The sequence below is a fragment of the Ornithorhynchus anatinus genome, chromosome 8 (genome assembly GCF_004115215.2).
Source record: "Ornithorhynchus anatinus isolate Pmale09 chromosome 8, mOrnAna1.pri.v4, whole genome shotgun sequence".
NCBI lineage: Eukaryota > Metazoa > Chordata > Mammalia > Monotremata > Ornithorhynchidae > Ornithorhynchus > Ornithorhynchus anatinus.
Window position 1 is genome coordinate 14,129,698 of NC_041735.1, and position 20,378 is coordinate 14,150,075.

The 20,378-nt window shown below is 38.8% G+C and overlaps 1 protein-coding gene across 2 annotated transcripts in view; it reads left to right on the forward strand.

The window, feature by feature from the left end:
• GNAS (GNAS complex locus) overlaps positions 1-20,378 on the forward strand; it is a 125,238-nt gene that overhangs the window by 76,861 nt on the left and 27,999 nt on the right. The window contains exon 1 of one of the 2 annotated variants that reach the window (XM_007671425.3): positions 13,751-13,821. The exons of the other annotated variant lie outside the window; for it this stretch is intronic. The gene's annotated coding sequence lies outside the window, so the exon portion shown is untranslated. Of the gene's footprint in view, positions 1-13,750; positions 13,822-20,378 lie in introns of those variants that run through there. 2 annotated transcript variants of the gene reach the window in all.

Sequence of the window (20,378 nt, forward strand, 5' to 3'; positions counted from 1 at the left end):
TTGCACTAAGCCATGCTGCTTCTCATGTTGCTGGCATTCATTCATTCATTCAATAATATTTATTGAGCGCTTACTATGTGCAGAGCACTGTACTAAGCGCTTGGGATGAACAAGTCGGCAACAGATAGAGACAGTCCCTGCCGTTTGACGGGCTTACAGTCTAATCGGGGGAGACGGACAGACAAGAACGATGGCAATAAACAGCGTCAAGGGGAAGAACATCTCGTAAAAACAATGGCAACTAAATAGAATCAAGGCGATGTACAATTCATTAACAAAATAAATAGGGTAATGAAAATATATACAGTTGAGCGGACGAGTACAGTGCTGTGGGGATGGGAAGGGAGAGGTGGAGGAGCAGAGGGAAAAGGGGAAAATGAGGCTTTAGCTGCGGAGAGGTGAAGGGGGGATGGCAGAGGGAGTAGAGGGGGAAGAGGAGCTCAAACGCCTCTTGGAGGAGGTGATTTTTAAGTAGGGTTTTGAAGAGGGAAAGAGAATCAGTTTGGCGGAGGTGAGGAGGGAGGGCGTTCCAGGACCGCGGGAGGACGTGACCCAGGGGTCGACGGCGGGATAGGCATGAATGTGGATGTCTGGCTGCCAGTGCTATGAAGACTTAGAGCAATAGCGAGGTTAGTCCAGGCATCAGTGACATCCAACTAGCCAATCAACACTGAGAAAGAACTGTTCATTTCAAAACTTTCTTAAAATAAAATTGTCATTCAAGCTAGAATGTTATTTTTCTGACTGTCAGCAATAAGTTTTTGAAACAGATGGTAGAAATATCTGTTATTATTGAGAATTAATTAGGGAAAACTTCATGGAGAAGTTAGAAAATAGGCAGCAGTTGCATTTTTCATTTTACCAGTTAGTTAACATTAATATCGTAGGATAAATAAAATGTGCTAGTATAATCGCTAACTGTTTTAAAAAAAACACACCAAGATTTGTAGGGACTCAGTTTGATGTGATCTGAAACTCTGTAGCCAATTAATGCTGAATCTCTGAATTACTGTCCCAATGTTTCAAATACCAGATATGTAAAAGAGGAGGGGTGTCTGAAATATTTTGGGGGTGAAAATGAATGTTTGGCATTTTAAAATTTCTCATTAACCTTTCAGCCTAAAGCTAACTATATGCAATAAAATTATTACAAATTTTGATGAATCCTAAAAAATGTTGTTAATTGTAGAAAACAAATAATTGCATAACCTCACACCCTTTCTTTAGATAATATAATGAAAGACCCATTTTCCATAAGCAGTTATAGATTTTGATGAAGATTTTGATGATCATTGTTCTAAATGATGTGGCTGATATAACATCATTCCCAATTGAAAAATAAGGTATTAAAATACATTTTGCCCAATAGGAATATTTCATTCAATCATATTTGTTGAGCACTTACTGTGTGCAGAGCACTGTACCAAGTGCTAGCTTGCAATAATATTTCAATGTTATTTCAGGTCATTGCTACCAACCTTTCATTGTGAGTGCAGGGGTGATAAGGGGACAGGATTTTTGAGAGAAAGGGGAGGGATGAGGACTGGGAGGGAACAGTTTTAAAGAAAAAACAGGCCCCAAATTTACGATTTTGACACAGATTGAAAACTAGGATGAACAGGTCCGGGAGTACAGCTTGAGCAGCCGTGAGTATAAACTCCCCCATTATCCCCTCCCTCTCTTTTTCAAAGAAATATCACTCAAACCACAGTAATAATTGTAAATCTGCCATTTGTTAAGCATGTACTGTGCGACAGTACTAAGCACTGGGGTGGATACAAGCAAATTGGGTTGGACACAGTCCCTGTAGCACGTGGGGCTCACAGTCTCAATCCCCATTTTACAGATGAGAAAACTGAAGCACACAGAAATGAAGTGACTTGCCCAAGGTCACATAGCAGACAAATGGCAGAGCTGGGATTAGAACTCACAACCTTCTGACTCCCAGGCCCATGCTGTATCCACTACACGTAGTATTTGTAGAACACTCACTGTGTGAAAAGCTCAATGCTAAGCACTTGGGAGAATGAAATATAGCATCTTATAGACATGTTCCCTGCCCACAAGGATTATATAAGGAATAGCATTTGTTCAGGCATCCATGGGGTTTTTGTTAATCAATTGTATTGAGCACTTATTGTATGCAGAGCACTGTACTAAGCACTTGGAAGAGTCTACTTTCCCTTTGAAACTCACATTTTAAAAAATATTGGGAAACACCTTGCTAAAATATGTACCATGAATTTTATTATTTGCTTTTAGTATCGCTTCATTTTTATTGAGAAATGAAATATATTTTCATCTAATGAAGAAATAACATTTCTTTAGAAGATTTTTGAGCCTTTTGCCAGTACTATAAAACAATATGCAGTTTGAAAAAATGTCTGTTGGAATTTTAAAAAGTTATTCAATGTCAAAATTTTAACTTTATTTCATAATTTCATGGGAAGTAGCATGGCCTAGTGGAAAGAGCAAGAGCCTGGTAGTCAGAGGACCTGAGTTCTAATTCCAGCTGTGCACGTTTCTGCCATATGACCTTGGACAAGTCACTTGAGTTCTCTATGACTCGGTTACCTTATCTGTAAAAAGGAGATTAAATTCTCCTTCCACCTATTTAAACTGTGTCCCCCATATGGTGTAGGGACTGTGTCCAACCTGAGAAAATTGTATCTACCTCAGCACTTAGAGTAGTGCTTGACACATAATAAGCATTTGACAAATGCCACGAAAACATCTTGAAGTTTTATCATACTTTCTGCCTTACCCCACCTTTTCTACAAAAGAGGAAACATTTTGTGAGATCCTTGTTGTATTTTGAATTTGTAGTAGGTAATGACAGCTGATTTATATATAAAACATTCATTCAATAGTATTTATTGAGCGCTTACTATGTGCAGAGCACTGTACTAAGCACTTGGAATGTGCAAATCGGTAACAGAGACAGTCCCTGCCCTTTGATGGGCTTACAGTCTAATTGGGGGAGACAGACAGACAAGAACAATAGCAATAAATAGAATCTAGGGGATGAACATCTCATTAAAACAATAGCAAATAAATAGAATTCACAACAATATCACCATGAAAATATATCAAGAGTATTTTTGTAAGAGTTTTGAGAAATTAATGTCTGAAGTAAGAATAGGTCCAATAAATTCTTAATTTGAACCTATAGTAAAAAAGAAAATATATTATGGCATGTTTTCATCATTTTGACTCAGTTGTGTTTGCATTCATCTTACATCCCCTTCCCACCTTCATTTTTTACATACATTGTAAATATACTCTCAAGGTGTTGTAAATTAGTTGTGTACAGTTGGAAACAGTATGACTGTGGGACAGAAAAGCTCTGAATTGGAACAAGAGAAAATTGTCGTTGAAAGCAGACACAGTAGAGCCATGGGATTTCGGTAGACCTCAATCTTTTTAAAATTTGTTGCCTTTGTGTAAAACAAACACATTAGGAAACCCACAGAAAATCCCTATATATGGACATAGAGATAAGTGAAAGTAGGGATATATCATAATTTACAAGAATTATTGTACTTTTATTTATAAGCTCATGTGCTATGGTATTGTCAGACAAGCCGCATTTGGTGGAAACAGCACCAAATTTTAGAGTTCCATCCTGCCACTTGAAAAGCCTCTGGCAATAAGTGCCCACGAGAAAACCCACAATTGATTAGGTGGCAGAAATGGACCCCAAAGCCTTAGTGCCAGCAGCCATGTCTACTGAACTCTCACCCCAGCCACATGGAACTCTTTCCAACCAATGCCAATCTAGAAGTGATGTCACTTCCCATAAGAGCTTTACCCAACACATTCTGGGAACCCCCAACTCCATCCAGGCCATGGCCTGGGCAACAAATCCTCCCTTGCCTGGAACACAGTGGCTTGCTGGCAGGCCCCAGTCATCTGGAAAGTAACTGGGACTCCAGCTTGTACAGCATTGATGGAAGTGGTTGGCAGAGAACTGCAGAAAAAATAGTTCCCTCCTAACTCTTGTCCCCTTCTATCCTTTCCCCTTTCCCACCTCATTTCTTTTCCCTTCTCTGCTTTCTCTTTCTATCTCTTTCTCTTTGGGGCCTCCCCCCCCCCCCCCCTTTCCTTTTTCAATCTTTCCCTTTCACTCCTCTCTTTATCCCCTTCCTGCTTCATCCCATTTCTCTTTCCCTCGCTCCTTCCATACTCATTCCCTTTGCCCTTCCAGCACTCTGCTCGTTGTCCATGGCTCTCTCCATCCCCTAATCTTATTTTCTGAAAAAATATTGTTCCCTTCAGGTTGTCTTTGTATGAAAAGTATGATTGAATACAAGTACAATTAGTTGAGTAAAAAATACCCCACTATCCGAGAAACAGCATAGGGATTTAACCTTTTGTTTTTTGGACTTTATTTTGGTGTTGAGAACTCTTTTTTTTTCCATTGCCATCACAAATAAGATGCCATACAAATAATGGAGGTATACATTTGGTGGACACAATACACAATCCCTTCTACTTTATATCTATACTCCTAGCTTGTTCCTGAAGTATATCTCATATCCAGAAACTTTCTATTAGTCGGAGTACCTTGGAGCCACTGCAAGGATCCCTTCCCCATTAAGAGCTTATGTAAACTACCAACACAGCAAAAGCCAGCAAAGAGCTATTTTTAACAAAGCGGCTGCCTTGGGGGAAGGGAAAGACTCTGGGTATGCAGGAAGGCAATTCAAATAGGAGAGTCCCTGCTAGGGCTGTAACCAGCTGTTACAGAACTGAGAGGGCTGCAGTGTGTCTGTGAGCATTTTAAAATGCTAAAAATGGAGTCGTTAAGATTTGGAATTAAAGTGCTAGCTGTAGAGCCATATTCTTTGTTTAAAATTTGACAATCGAAGGTAATATAGTTTTTTTGTTTAACATACTGTCTATAGGGTAGTATTCAGATATTCAAGTATCAGAAATTCAAGTATCAGAACCTCGCAACAACCGTAGCTCTGTAACCATTTTTCTTGAACATGAAATTCTTTTTGAATGAAGCCATTAAAATAATTCTGGAATTTTCCAAACCCCTCAAGGTTAACAGGAACCTGCAAGACATGTGCACCATACCTAGGGTAGGGATATTTGAGGTTTTACTTGATTACATCAATTTCTATCCACAAGTCATTTAAAAAATTTAATTTCTAAAGAAGTAAATTTTTTTTGTCCAAGTATTTCTTAACACTTTCATGCAAAATTGATTTGAATTGCAACAGTATCACTGTAGCTAAGACTCAGGTGTTATTTTGCACTGGGATTCACTTCTCTGGACCTCAGTTACCTCATCTGGAAAATCAGGATTGAGACTATGAACCCTATGTGGGACAGGGACTGTTTCCAACCTGATTACCTTGTATCTACCCCAGCTCTTAGAATAGTGCTTAGCACATATTAAGCACTTAACAAATGCCATAAAAATAATAAAAGATATGCTTACTTTTAAATGCATCTCTCCCTCTAGGCTGTAAACTGATTATGGGCAGGGAATGTATCCACTAAAGCATTGTACTTTGCACATAGTAACTCAATAAATGCCATTGATTGATATCTTTTTCCCCCCCTGAGGAATTTCCCTTTCCCCACTCCAAAAATATTGGTGTTTCTTGTGCAACTGAAATACTTGGGCAGTTTTTCCTTATCCCTTATGGAAATGTAATAACTTCTTTTGCCCCATTCCTGCACACTGTACCAGTTAATTTGAGGTTGATGCGAAGCCCAATAACAGTGCCAGGCATAACAACATATAGCTGTGAGAGGTGTTCATTCAGACATTTATAAATTCCACTGAAGAGAAATATTTCTTTCTAGTAAGGTCCTATATGTGAATTTTAAAGCTAAAAGCAAAATTTGAATCATTTTTTGCACAAATTTGTAAAAAAAAATAAACAATGATCCCTTGAACTCTGGGAGGCTTTTCCCCCCTCAAAAATTCATACCCCAGACATAGACATTTTGGATTTTTTCTGCCTTTAATTTACAGTAAATTGACCAGAATAATGACGGTTACATTTCATCAGGAGTATGATGTGTTTATTCATAGTACAGTTATTTTTGAGAGGAAAAATCTATCCTGGAGCACACTAGTTGGATGGAATGGCCTTATTTAAATTGTAAATAAAATTTTGTTTTAATATTAAGTATATGTAGTAAAATCAGGGGAAGGGTAGATAGCATAAATTTAAATACTAAATATATGCTAATTATATTTGACAAAAGACCTAATTCTATCATTTGCAATATTGAAAATCACAAATGATTAATGGCATTTGCTTGTCTCCAAATGAATGTAACATGGACTTTAAATTCATGGACTCTGAATTGCATAGTCACATTTATTTTTTTAGGGGGTATATTACAGTAAAATTCTTCTCATGTCACCATTTCCTAGACAACTTTGTTTTTAACTCTGATCCACTGGGGAATAATTATTTTGGGTCCCAAAAATATTTTCATCTTAAGCAGTCTCCAGAAGTAGTTTGCTAAGTATACTACCATTCCGTTCTTCATTAGCTACCCACAATCTGAATACATTGGTTGAAAACTCTGGAGCATTCTTAGTTGTCTGTGGAAATGGTTTTAGGGATAGAGAGAAGGAAAACCATGTAAAAAGCAGGACTTTATAACCACAAAACTGCTTTCACTCTAAACAAAAACTGACTTGCATCCAAATTCATGATCGGAATAAGTGATAAGTTTTTCCTCTAGCTGAATGGAAGACTTGAGTGTGCTAATGTGTTTAGCCATAAGAGTTCATACTAACTTGTTCTATTTTATGAAAGAGAGACACATTTTGTTTAAATGGGCATTTTAAGTCATTGAAATTACCATTATTAAAATGATTTTTAAACCTATTCTGCACGTGTTTCTGTCCTAAGGATTGTATAGACTGTCTGATTTAGTCTGTTTTCAAGCCCATTTAGAAGAGGTGAAAGTTGATTGCTCTATACGTGATTGCTCATGAGTCTTGAATAAATATAAATTATTCATTATGTTAAAACTAGATGCTAGGGGTTTGATTTGATTACTGCTAAGTAGTAACAAACTTGCTCTTAAAACAACAACTTGAATATTTTATTCAGGTCAGGAACATGTCAAATATTTTAAAAATGAAAGATCTTTTTATTAGTTTGCAAGTGAAATCAATCCATCAATGGTATTTATTGAGCACTTACTATGTGCAGAGCACTGTATGAAGTACTTGGGAGAGTACAATACAACAGACTTAGCAGAAACGTTCCCTGCCCTTAATGAGCTTGCAGTCTAGGGAGCAGACAGATATTAATATGAATGAATAAATAATGTATAGTGTATAATTAATTTAAAGATCTGTACATAAGTGCTGTGGGATGGGAGTGGGGCAAATATCTAATTTCCAAAGGTCAGGATCCAAGTGCATAGACGACATGGAAGGGAGAGTGAGCAGGAGAAAAGAGGGTTTTATCGGAGAAAGCGTCTTGAAGAAGATATGACCTTTTTGATGCTTTGAGGGTGAACAGAGTGGCATATGCAGAGGGGAGAGAGTTCCAGGCTAGGGGAGGATGTGAGAAAGGGATCAGTGGTGAGATTGAAAAGATTGGGGCACAGTAAGTAAACGGGTTCTGCGTAGAGGAGTGTGTGGGCTGGGCCATTGGTAGGAGACTAGTGAGGTGGGGTAGGATTGGGCAAGCTGATTGAGTGCTTGAAAGCCATAGGTAAGGAAGTTCTGTCTGATGTGGAGATGGATGGGCAGCTGGTGGAGGTTCTTGGGGAATGGGGAGGCATAGACAAGGTTTCTGTTGATAAATGATCTGCGCAGCAGAGTGAAATACAGATTGGAGTGGGGAGAGACAGGAGGCCAGGAGGTCAGCGAGAAGTCAGATGCAGTAGTCAAGGTAGATGCAATAGTCAAGTGAAAGGATGTTATGATGCAAAATAAGCTCCTTCTTTCTGGGGATCTTTTATTAACAGCAGGTAGAGATTTCCTCTGGCTATTAGAAAGATACTCTTATGGTGGAAGCATGATTTGTGGTTAAAATACGAAAGAAAAATCAGAATTCATTGGTCTAAGAGCAGCTTTGCCACATCTTATATTTGTAAAGTTAAAAACATTTTTTCAAAGGCTTTATTCTAAAGTGCCATGAAATCTTCTCTTACATGTTACTATATTACAGATAACTTTACAAATACTTTGTTCTATTATTTTCATAGTATAGATTAATCACTTTGCTTGCCTACCAAATCAGCATGCTTGGCTCCCTCATCTGTCTTCAGTATGGCCAGATACCAAATTTTATGCTGGATATTCTGGTTTTCAGTTGGTCTGTGCCCTCTCTGATACAGATTTGGCACCAAACACCTTTTCTTTTTGTTTTCGGCATGTATCCTTCCTCTGCCTTGGCCCCTGCAGCCGAGTTTCACAGCTGGGCTGAGGCACTCTTGTTCGAGGGAATCTGGGAAAGGAACTCAAGGGCACTGAAATAAGTGAAAGTATTTGAGGTCCCCCTGGGTTCAGGTGGCCCCCGATAGAGTTCCACAAAATGGCACTTTATGATATCGTTGTTTTTGCAGTGTGCCTGGCATAGCCCTTGAGACGTTCTGTACGTTTCCTTCTCAAGTATTTATGAAGGCCATCAGTGGCCACCCTACTCATACTTGTATTACTTTCCATTTCCTCTACCCCTTCTGCCTCTGCTTTCACTAGTAATTGATGTCACAGTTGAAACTGTATTTTTTACAATTTCTTTATATCCTTATGCTGTCTATTATATCAGCATATCTATAGATGCAATCATTAAAATGAAAGACAATTTTTGAGGTACACAGTGACTATTGATTAATGAAAATGACCCAAAATAATGGTAGTTTGAGTGAAATTATGCATGGAAGAAAACTGGAGATGGTGCCTCGTTGCTGTTTCATGAAATCAAATACTTGGTTCACTCCATTTAGATGTTACCAAGTTACCCTGATCTCCAAAAAGAATTAACAGAATTAAAGAATTAAATTAACAGAATTAAATAATTAGCCATCCCAGCTATCTGTTCTTAACTTAATTTTATTTTTCCAGATTTAAATTTGGTAGTGTTTGACTCAACAACAAAAGGGAAGTATTTTATCATTTGAAAAAGGGTAGCCATTAACAGCTATCATATTAATTTAAAGATCTTAAATTATCCCTAATCTGGCAATAAGTGTCTATCTAAGTTTGAAATAGAAGCTTAAAACATATGTACATGGGTATTGAAAAGTTTGTTTCATTTCACTCGTATTTTATATTTAGTACTTTCATAGCTTCTGAAATGCTACTTTGTCCCTAAAGGTCCTGGAGCTCATTTATGAGTGAGAAATCAGCTATTATTCTTATTTCATTCTTCCAAATGAACAAGATTCTTTAGTGAAAATATGTCCTGAAGCAGTTATTTACTTTAATAACTGACATTGGGATGAAGATCTTCCACTTAAGGGCAGTAGTAAACATCAGTTAGGCATGATTTTACTCAGAAGAAAACAAAGATAAAAAATGTTCAGGTAGACTTGTTAGCAAAATCTTTCAAACATGGTCAAATCAGGTTTTTCAGTTAAAATCCATATTACAGCATAAGAGGAGACAAAATTTACTTAAGTCTCTCCACCAAGTGTGCTGCAAATACAGAGTCATTTAAGCAAAGTTCAGAGTTCTTTAGTTTGGGATTTAAACATTCATTTTGAAAATGTGGTCATATTTTCCTGGAAGGAAGAAATACAGCTCACCCCACTTGGACCTCCTCCATTACAAAGTCCATTTGCCTATGCTTGTTCAGAAGCTAAGTAGCAGAATCACTGCAGGGATGATGCCCAGATATGGGTGTGGAGCATTTTTATATATACATATATGTGTTTGTATTTCTTTATAAATATGAATGTAGGGGAAGCATGCTGGATAATGGGAAAAAGTTAGGATCCATAGAATGAGATCCATAGGGTAGTTAAGGACAATAAATACAACTGCTGCTTCAGATTCAGGGGCATTTCAGACATACATCTGGCATTAATGCACAGATGGAAGAACAAGGGTATTGACTGAAGAATTTCAAGTCCGTCAGAACCTTGTAATAAGATAGGCTGTTTATTTAGGTAGAAAAAAGGACTTAACGTAAATGTAAGTAGTGTTAAACTTGGGAGAGCCTCTCTCCATGTATAATTTAATATTCAGGGTGAAGATAGCAGTAAGCCAAAAACAATTCTCCATCTTAAGTTCACATGACTCCTTGTTCCCCAATGTATTAGATTTTCTCCGAAGTTTAAACTGAAAGCTGGAAGCACTAATTATAGCAATGGAAAACAAATGGAAATCCTGGAATTGTTCGCCTCTCACATTCTGGATCAAAGTCAAAAGTTTAGTACAGGTGCAAGATTTGGAAGGCTAGTTGGAGTACTTTAGAACTAAATAATATCAGTACTTGCTAAATTGTTAGTTTTCTTGCTGTAATGAAGAGATCATTGCCCCCACAAAAGGCGTTTATCCATCCAAAATTGGCAGCTTTCATTATCTTAGCAAATCAGCAAATAGGGCACTGTCCATAACAGTTTTCATAGAAATGGCTTCATATTGTGACTGGCAACAGGATTGGACAGAGTTCAAATAGTATCATTTCAAAAGATCTTCCCACTAATTTGGCCAGAAGACTGGCTGTGCACTCTCCAGGTGAAGAATTTTACTTTCATTGATGGACAGTCAATTGAAGATGATTTGGTTGGTTCCATGACGACCTCAGGCGTATATAGTTCAGAGTGCTAGCCCTCGGGTTAACTTTAGCCTTTCAGATAATTTACAGAGTACTCTGTTGCTCTGGTAGCGTGATTATGTTGGAAGGAACTGCACATCTTCTCATGTCTGGATGATTGCCTCATAAAGAGCTGATTAATCAGCAGCTCAGAGGAGTCTTAATTCTCATCGTGAAATCCTATTACTCAATCGAACCATGATATTCATTGGAGCCCTTATCCATGCCAGATAAATGAAAGCATTCTTACCCACTCCCAGAATCAAGCAGGCAGTAATCAAGTTTCTAACTTGTGAAAACATCAGCAAGAGGAATTTGCTGACTTCAATGGCGCCCACTCTGGGCCCTCAGTCAGATTCCATGCTTCAAGAAGACATGGTAGACCAGAAGATCAAGTGCACCGGAACTTCTGTTCACAAATATAAAAATCAGCAGTGACATTTGGAACTTCTTCCCCAATGATCAATTACCCAGGATCCTTTATGTGGACAAGGCCCGCTAAGAATTACCGTACTGGATACTGTTAACTGCTTCATCTCTGACAGACGTGGCCTAGGGGTTAGGGTATCCCAGATGTGCCTGGGGGAAAAATGAGTCAAAGGACCTGGGTTCTAATCCCAGATCCATCAGTTGTCATTTGACTTCTTGGCAAGTCACTTCTCTGTGCCTCAGTTTCTTCATCTGTAAAGTAGGAATTCAATATCTGTCCTTTTTCCTTTAGACTGTGAGCCCCATGTGGGGCAGTGACTGTTTCCAATTTGATTATCCCGTATCTTCAGTACTTGGCACATAGTAAGCACTTAGCACAGACCATTGTCAGTGTTAGAAAAATAATAATAATAATAATGATAATGTTGGTATTTCTTAAGAGCTTACTGTGTGCCAAGCACTGTTCTAAGCCCTGGGATAGCAACAAGGTAATCAGGTTGTCCCACATGGGGCTCTGTCTTAATCCCCATTTTACAGATGAGGTAACTGAAAGGCACAGAGAAGTTATGTGACTTGCCTAAGGTCACACAGCAGACAAGTGGCAGAGCTGGAATTAGAACCCACAGCCTCTGACTTCTAAGCCTGTGCTCTTTCCCCTGAGCCATGCTGTATTATCATTGTTAAGAAAAAAGAAACAAGACACAGAGTTCCCTGAGGCATTTTAATCTTCTCACCTTTTACCAAGGCATCTGAAAGGGTTTTCCCAAGTACATAAAGAGGGACAATCAGCCTCACCTATTTTATGTCATTAAACAAGGAGGCATTTGGTCCAATGCCTTAGTTGAAAATTATAATTATGAATTTCAGATAATGTGTGTACTATGAGGAACTTTATATTCCTCAGAAGTTTACTTTTGAACAGCAGTTTCTACCAAGTGAAAGCAAAGCATGCCATTTGTCTGGCTGAAGAGAAACTGCAATTGTAATCAGTCAGTCAGTGGTATTTAATAAATGCTTACTGTGTGCAGAACACTGTACTAAACACTTGGGGAAGTACATTGCAATAGAGTAGGTAAATCTGATCCATGCCTACAAGAAGTTTACAGACTAGATGGTGAGAAAGGAATGAGATATCAGTGAAACCTGAAGGAATCCTAGGGACCGATGGTGCAGTGCAGTTTGAATCTGTGTATTAATGCACTACTGGCACTTGTGCAATATAGAACAATTTAATTAGTTTTATGGATTTGTAAAATGGTGTCTATGGTTCCTTTACATCTATTTTTCTTTTTTGGCTTTAAAATAGATACATCTTTAAAGGTTATTGCACCTCAATTTACTATTTCTAACATTGGTGATTTGTTAAGCACTCACTTCAATATCGTCAAATTACATTTTTCACTCTTCTAAGAAAGAGTCAAATTCTAGCTCATATGATTGTTCAAAGGCATTATATAATCTGAAAAAAAATTGAAGTTTAGTAATTTTCAAGTTGACCTTGCCTCCAAAGAGCTGATAATTGTGAATTGAACATTTCAAGTTACAATACTCATTAGCAATAAAATGCTCAAATAAACATACATTTTTATGAAAAATGTTGGTTCAGTAGTATTGACAAATACTATACGGTTGTTTAACAGTCCTATCTACATTGATTATTTTGGACATAATTCAATGGATTGAGGAAAAGCATAATGTTAGAATAGAATAGTCTTCCAGGCACTGAAGGGAAAGAAAATTATTATTACATAGCAGTAATAGAGGAAGTGGAATCAAGTAATGCAATGAATTTTAATAGAATTGTTAACTCTAGAGGGAAGTTTAGATTTGACTTGTCATAAGGAAGATTAATTTTTAGGTCATTATCTAGATATTTTCTGTACTTTATTTGCCCTTATAGAAGTTTTATAGTGTTTGGAATTTTCTTGTTGTACATTTGGCCATTTCATAGAACCTTTATGGTGTTCGCAGTAATCTAGCAAGCATAGTGGATGCTTCAGAGATGCAGTTAATGTGATTAAAATGGATTAGCAAACATCATATGTCCACCTGACTCATTCTTGATCTGTCAAGTTTCACTTTTTTAACACTAAGTTTATATTCTACCCAAATGTAAAAATCCGCAGTTTTTATGTATTGATTTGAAGAGGAATGTTTAAATAATCTGTGAAAACAACTGAGATACGGAACAGCAAAATCTCAACTGCTTTACTTTATTAAAATGACCTTTAAACATACTTTACAACTATTTGCCAAAATGTGATCCTGCATTGCAAGAGAAGGAACTTATTTCTCTTTTAATTCTGGTTAGCTTTGCTTAAGGGTTGAGAGCTGCATTGTACCTTTCAGTTTCAAAACTGCCAGTGTCTATTTTTACTTGCAACTGGGTTTGACTGGCCCCATTCCAGATGTCTTTCTATCTCTCTCCCCCCTCCGCCCCCCTCTGTCCCTCTCCCTCCCTCTCTCTCCATTTCTCTCTCTCTTTCCCTCTCCTTCCTCTCTCTCTCTCTCAAGATTTGGTGTTGATGATCTATTTATAGAACTGTGGTTCCATTGTCATGACAACCATGCTAGAGGCCAAGGCGGCTGGGAGCTATTTCTGTCCCTCTGCTGTAATGTAAAGCTGATTGGGAAAGTGAGTGTATTCTTTAAGCTAGACTAACTTTAGACTAGTAGAGGGAAGAAAAAAGACTTAAAGTATTTCTTTAAATAGATTTTATTTATTCTTGTTTTTTCATAATTGCTCTTTCTGGCGCTATATAGTCTGTGGTCCCAGCATATTTCACATTCAATGATGTTTAAATTTGTTAGGATTGTCTAGTGCTTCAAATTTGTATCCCTAATAATATAGTCGAATTAGCTCCCTGTGCTAACAGAATATCCTTTATTTATGGAAAGAAAGATTCTTACAGTGAAATTTTTTAAACAGCAACACTTTTATTAATGATAGCTGTATTTCTTCATAGCTCGTGGTTTTAATATTCTCCATTTTTGTTCGTGCTTGAAGTTCTCCATTCCATATAAGGAATTGTAACCTTGATTACCGCAAGTTGATTCCAAATATACGGAGTCATACTTTTTTAGCTTTCACATTATTTGATTGAAATTTGCCTAGTGGTGCCCCTCTGCCTCCACGTGGTGAGAATGTTCTAAGGTTATTCTTCAGTTGAAACTGACTCACAAATTCATCTTCCGTCCATGCATCTTGTGATGTCAAGTTGTGGAAGGATATAGTTAGTTGTATTTTAAAAGGTATATTTTTAATTTTTCTAACATTATCTTAAATATATGTTTTAGTGAGGCTGTTTTCCTTTTAAAAATAAATCTCATTTAAAATTACACCTTTACTGATTTTTCCATTATAAATTTCTGTTTCCTGGCTAGGCTAAGCACTTTTTTCCCTTTGAAATTTTAGGAATTATAATTTTTTTCCTGTAATTAATACACAACAGGGTGTCTCTTTTTTTTAAAAAAAAAAAAGAGTTTTAGGCCCGAGCTCCATTTGTTTTATTAAGTATTTGAAACATTAAAGATTATTTCATCAACGGAATGCTTCACACCTGAGTTTATAACAAATTGCCCTTTCATTAATTTTTTACAATTTTTATTTTAAAGAAAATGTTAGGATATAGTAAGCCACTTGGGGTCAGGTATCATGTCTCCTAACTCTGTTGTACTCTCCCTAGGGCTTACTATAGGGCTCAGTACAGAGTAAGTGCTCTATAAATACTATTGATCCTCTACCCTATAAGCTCTATTGGTAGGGAACATGTCTAACAATTCTGTTGTTCCGAGTTTAGGGGAAATATATTGAGTTAGTACAGTACTCAAATTTTCACCTCATAATCCTTACTTCATTTAAAAATTTTAATAGTAGTTTTTATTGTGCGGCTGCTTAATGTAGTGCACTGTACTAAGTGTGAAACAAAGACATGACATCAATTGTTTGGAGCTCTGCAGTTTTCTCACTACTTTTCAGGACCATTCAGGTAACCCGGGGTCGGCAACCGTTAACATTATTTTATCAACAATCAATCAATCAATCGTATTAACTGAGTGCTTTCTGGGTGCAGAGTAGTGTTACTAAGCACTTGGGAGAGTAGACACATTTCCTTCCCAAAAGGAGCTTATAGTCTAAAGGGAAAGATAGACATTAAAATAAATTTTGAATGTGTACGTAGTTGCTGTGGGACTGAGGGTGAGGTGAATAAATGGTACAAATCCAAGATGCAAGGGTGACAGAAGGGAGAGGTAGTAGGGGAATTTGAGAACTTAATCAGGGAAGGCCACTTGGAGGAGATGCGATTTTAATAACACTTTGCATGCACTGAGTATTCATTATATGCAGAGCACTGTCCTAGAACCATAAAGTATATGGTAGTTAAGAATGAAAGGTCAGTCAAATGTATTTATTGAGTGCTTATTGTGTGCAGAGCACTGAACTAAGCCCTTTGGAGAATACAGTGTAACAACAAACAGGCTCATTCCCTGCCCACAACAAGCTGACAGTCTGGAGGAGGGTGGTATGTGTGAGGTAGGGGGAGACAGGTATTAATATAAATAAGTAAATTGCAGGTATGTATATAAGTGCTGTAGGGCTGAGCATGGGGAGGGGTGAATAAAGGGAGAAATTCAGGGTGATATAGACAGGAGCATTGTACAGTAATAAACATTGGTAGTTAAATTAATAGAAAATAGTGTAAATGAACAATGGATAAGTGCAAAAGAATTCTAAGGTATATAGAAAGTAGGGAAATTAGTCATCAATCAATAGCATTTATTGAGCTAGATTGTAAACTCCTTGTGTCTACCAACTCTGTTGTATTCTACTCTCCCAAATGCTTAGTATAGTGTTTTGTATACATTAAGCACTCAATAAATGCCAGTAATTAATTGACTGACCATTTATTTTGTGCAGTTCACTATGTTTAGCATTTGGGAGAGTTCAGTACATTTAGTAGACATGATCTATACCTTCAAAGGGCTTACAATCTAACGGGAAACAAACATTAAAGTGAATTATAGGTGGGAGGAAGCAGTAGAGTACAGACATATGTATGTAAGTCCCGGGGCCAGGGGGGTGTCGGATGCCAAGGATGGGGAGGATAGGAGATGGGATTGAGTGCCCAAGAGTTTAGGGATGCAGAAGTGTTTATGTAGTAATAGAGATGGAAATAGTGTGGGAAGGTGAAAAATGAATCACGGAAAGCTTCCTGGAGGAGAGGTGATTTTCGAAGGGCCTTGAAGGTGAGAGAGCAGTTCTCTACCAGATGTGAAGGGGAAGAAAGTTTCAAACTGAAAGAAGGGTGTGACCAAGAGGTTAGACAGACAAAACAGGGCACAATGAGTAGATTGATTTAAGAGGAGTAAAGCATGTAAACTGGGGTATAGTGGAGGAGAGCAAACATAAATAAGGAAGAAATTGCTTAATTGATGCCTTAAAGCCAGTGGTCGAGTTACTGCTTGATGCAGGGAAGAATGAGCAATCACTGGAGATTTCTGAGGTTTTGTGCAGCACAATGTTTTAGAAAAAAAATTTAGCAGTAAGTAGTGGGGAACGACTGGATTCAGAGAGGTCTATGAAGAAGCCGATACAGTCGTATCTCTTACAAGTGTTGGGACCAGTATGGTGGTGTCAGTTGGGATACAGAGAGAGTGGCAGACTTTGAAGATATTGTGAAAAACCACCAACAGGATTTAGTGACAGACTAAATATAGGGTTGAAAAAGAAAGAGAGTAATCAAGAAAAATGCCCCCCGCCCCCCCCCCGACTGTAGGTTTGAGGCAGGCAGGATGGTGATGTTGACACCTGGGATGAGAAAGGTTGAGAAGATTTGGGAGAGAAGATGAGGAATTCTGTTTTGGGCATATTTAGGTTGAGTTGCTTTGCTGACAGGACATCCATGTGGAGGCAGGAGGTTATGTGAAGTTGCAGAGGAGAGATTGGGACTGGTTAGGTTGATTTGGAAGTCTTCTGCTTAAAGATGGTAGTTGTAATTTTAAGAACAGATGTGCTCCCCACGGGAGTGAATGTAGATTGAGAATTGAAGGGGACCCATAACTGAACCTTGAGGGACACCCACAGTTAGAGGGTGAAAGGCAGAGGAAGTCTGAGGAGAGAGTCGTGAGAAGGAATCATCAAAGAAAGAGAAGAACCAGGAGAGGGCTATATCAGAGAAGCTAAGTTTAGATAGTGTTTTCAGGAGAAAGGGGAATCCCACAGTGTCTAAACCAGTTGAGGGGCTAAGGAGGATTAGAACCGAGTAAAGCCATCTAAGTTTAGTGAAGAGGAGGTCATTGGTATCCTTGGAGAGAGCCATTTCAGTGAAGTGAATGGGGCGAAAATTGAATCGTAGAAGGTTGTTGAGTTGGAGGAGAGAAAATGGAGTAACGGGAGTAACAACCCATTTGAGGCGCTTGGACAGAAATAGTAGGAGAGATCGGAGGTAGCTGAGTGATGTCAGAACGACGTGAGGAGTTGTGGGCATGTTTAAAAGCACTGGAGAGAGAGCTGTAAGAGAGTGAGCAGATGAAGATGGCAGTCAGGGAAGGAAGAGTGAGCACAAATAATAATAATAATGGTATTTGTTAAGCACTTACTATGTGCCCAGCCCTGTACTAAGCACTGGGGTAGATACAAGATAATCAGGATGGACACAGTCCCATGTCTCACATGGGGTTCCCAGCCTAAGTGGGAAGGAGAACCGGACTTGAATTCCCAATTTACTGATGAGGAAACTGAGACACAGAGGAGGTGTGATTTACCCAAGATCACACAGTAGGCAAGTGGTGGAGTTGGGATTAGAATCCAGGCCCATGCTGTTTCCACTAGACCCTGCTGCTTCCCAAAAGTCACATCACAGCCATCTCAGTTTGATTTTGCACATCTAATCCCCACCCCTTTGCTTTGTCCTCAAGCCCCCTAAGGGCACTCCTTTAACTCAAGCTATCTTTAAACTCTTTTCTCTCCACCTTTACAGATCGGTTCTTCCAGCAAGCTAGAGGACTGGTGGATCAACTTTTCCTCTATATTTTTGCCTTTTTTCAAGCTGAAACTACCCACCACTCTAATCACTTTATCTTGAATCCTTAAAATATGCCTAATTATGTGTATGATTTTAGGCTTTGGTTGTTCTGTAACAAGACTAAGACTTGGACAGAAAAGCTCTGAATTTTAACACCTGTTATTTCTTGCTTTTCTCAAAATAATGTTTCAACAACCATTGAGTTTTTGGCAACTATGAAATGATTACAGCTTTACTATTAACAGTAAGTATGCTGGAATTTCCCCATTTCTACGAAAGGATGGAGGACACTGCTTAGCCCCAAACTCGGGCATTCACCCCACAGTAGCTGGGACAGTTATACAGGGAGCACAAATATGCCCATTCTGACTGATGACAAGACACTTACATCTTATAGCATGGTCAAACATTCTATTTTTGACTATCTAGAAGCAGCAAAAGTAGGAGTTTCAGGGTGCAGTGGGCATCATGGAGCCTTGCAGCAGCAGGTAAGTGAGGCAGTCACCAGCTCTCCTAAGCATTCACTGCCGGTATTTGCCTCTCCTGACCAGCTCCCATGCTGGCAGACACGACAAGAACTCCAGAAAACCAGGAGCCAAATGGCCTTCCTCAGTGTCTGCAGTTTCTTGCCCGCTCCTCCAGCTTCTGATTAGCTCAGTGTTTTAGTGGATTTCTCTCAAACTCCATTTCAGTCTTGTTAGGTGTTTGCTCAGCCTCTGGAACTGGTTTTGATCCACTCTTGGTCTGTGGCTCTGGCTCAATTGGTGGTACTGGCTTGGTCTCAAGCAGTGATTCCGTCTCAGTTTCAGGCTGTGGCTTCAGCTTTGGCTCGGTTTTAAGGCGTGGCTCTGGTTCTGGCTCAGGGCTGTCGCCCCGGCACCGACTTGGTCTTGGACTGTAGCCTCTGGCTTTGGCTCGGGCCCTGGCTCATGCTTCGGTTCTGGTTGTGTGTGTCCCCGCCTACAAATCTTTGTATCTGACTCTAATAGTGGCTGCCTCAGTGTGTCTGCATCTGTCATGATTTGGCCCTGTCCTCGAGAGGCTCTGCCCCTATAGCATATAGAAGTCCAAACCTGATTGCTTTGTCCAGATCTATTTGCTATTGGAATAATTCTCTGGTACGGAACGGCTCCTCCTGCAGTATGTAGCTGGTGTTTTTCAAGGAAATTAGAGGTCTAAAAATAGTCTACATAAACAAGCCTAAGAGGTTTGTACTTTCAGTTCTGGGTTTTAAAATCTTTTTATTTCATGGTTGTCAGAGTATCCAAAAGCCAGTGAATTTATTATTAGTATAAAACTGTTGCTCGTATAAATGTACTGTAAATGTTGAGTGAATCTGGTATTCTGAGTTTTAAAGTCATATAGAGACTAATTATTTACTATTTTAATGCAGAAAAGATGTTACTTACCTGGCCTGGTGTAAAGTGCATGGGCCTGAGAGTCACAGGACCTGAGTTCTAATCCTGACTGCCACTTGCCTACTGTATGACCACCTCTGCGCCTTAGTTTCCTTATCTGCAAAATGGGGATTCAATATCTGGTCTCCCTCCTACTTAAACCATGAGCCTCATGTGGGACCGGGACTATGTTCCATCTGCATATACTGTACCCCAGAGCTTAGTATAGCGCTAGGCACATAGTAAGCGCTTAACAAATACCACAGTCATTATTATTTATTATCTCTGTCCTGTCTTTCTACCTGTAGAGCTAGAAGAGGGTAGCGAGGAATTCAGGAAAAGACCTCAAATGAATGGGGGCCCACAAAGGCCAAACTCCCTGAGGTTGAATTTCTCTGGTTCAGCAAAGGGTACCAGGAAAATAGGTCTCTCTTCAGCCACCCACTCAGTTCCTGCCTTGGACATCATTGAAGCTACACTGACCAAAGATCTGAAAAAGCACTGATCCTACCATTCATGTACTATTTTAAGCTATAGACAGAGCTTTTAAAGTGTCAGCCTGCAGAAGCTTTTGGGGACCCAGGTAGCACACCCATCTGTGTAGTCCCAGAGAGAAGCAAAGACTGAACAACCTGAAAAGAAAATGTGTTTGATAGGCTATGGGAATAGCCTCAATCGAAGTTTACTGAAATGTCATAGTTTACTGAATATCTGACTTAGAAATCACTTCTAATATTTATCCCTGGTACTCTGGATTAGTGTGTATCTGC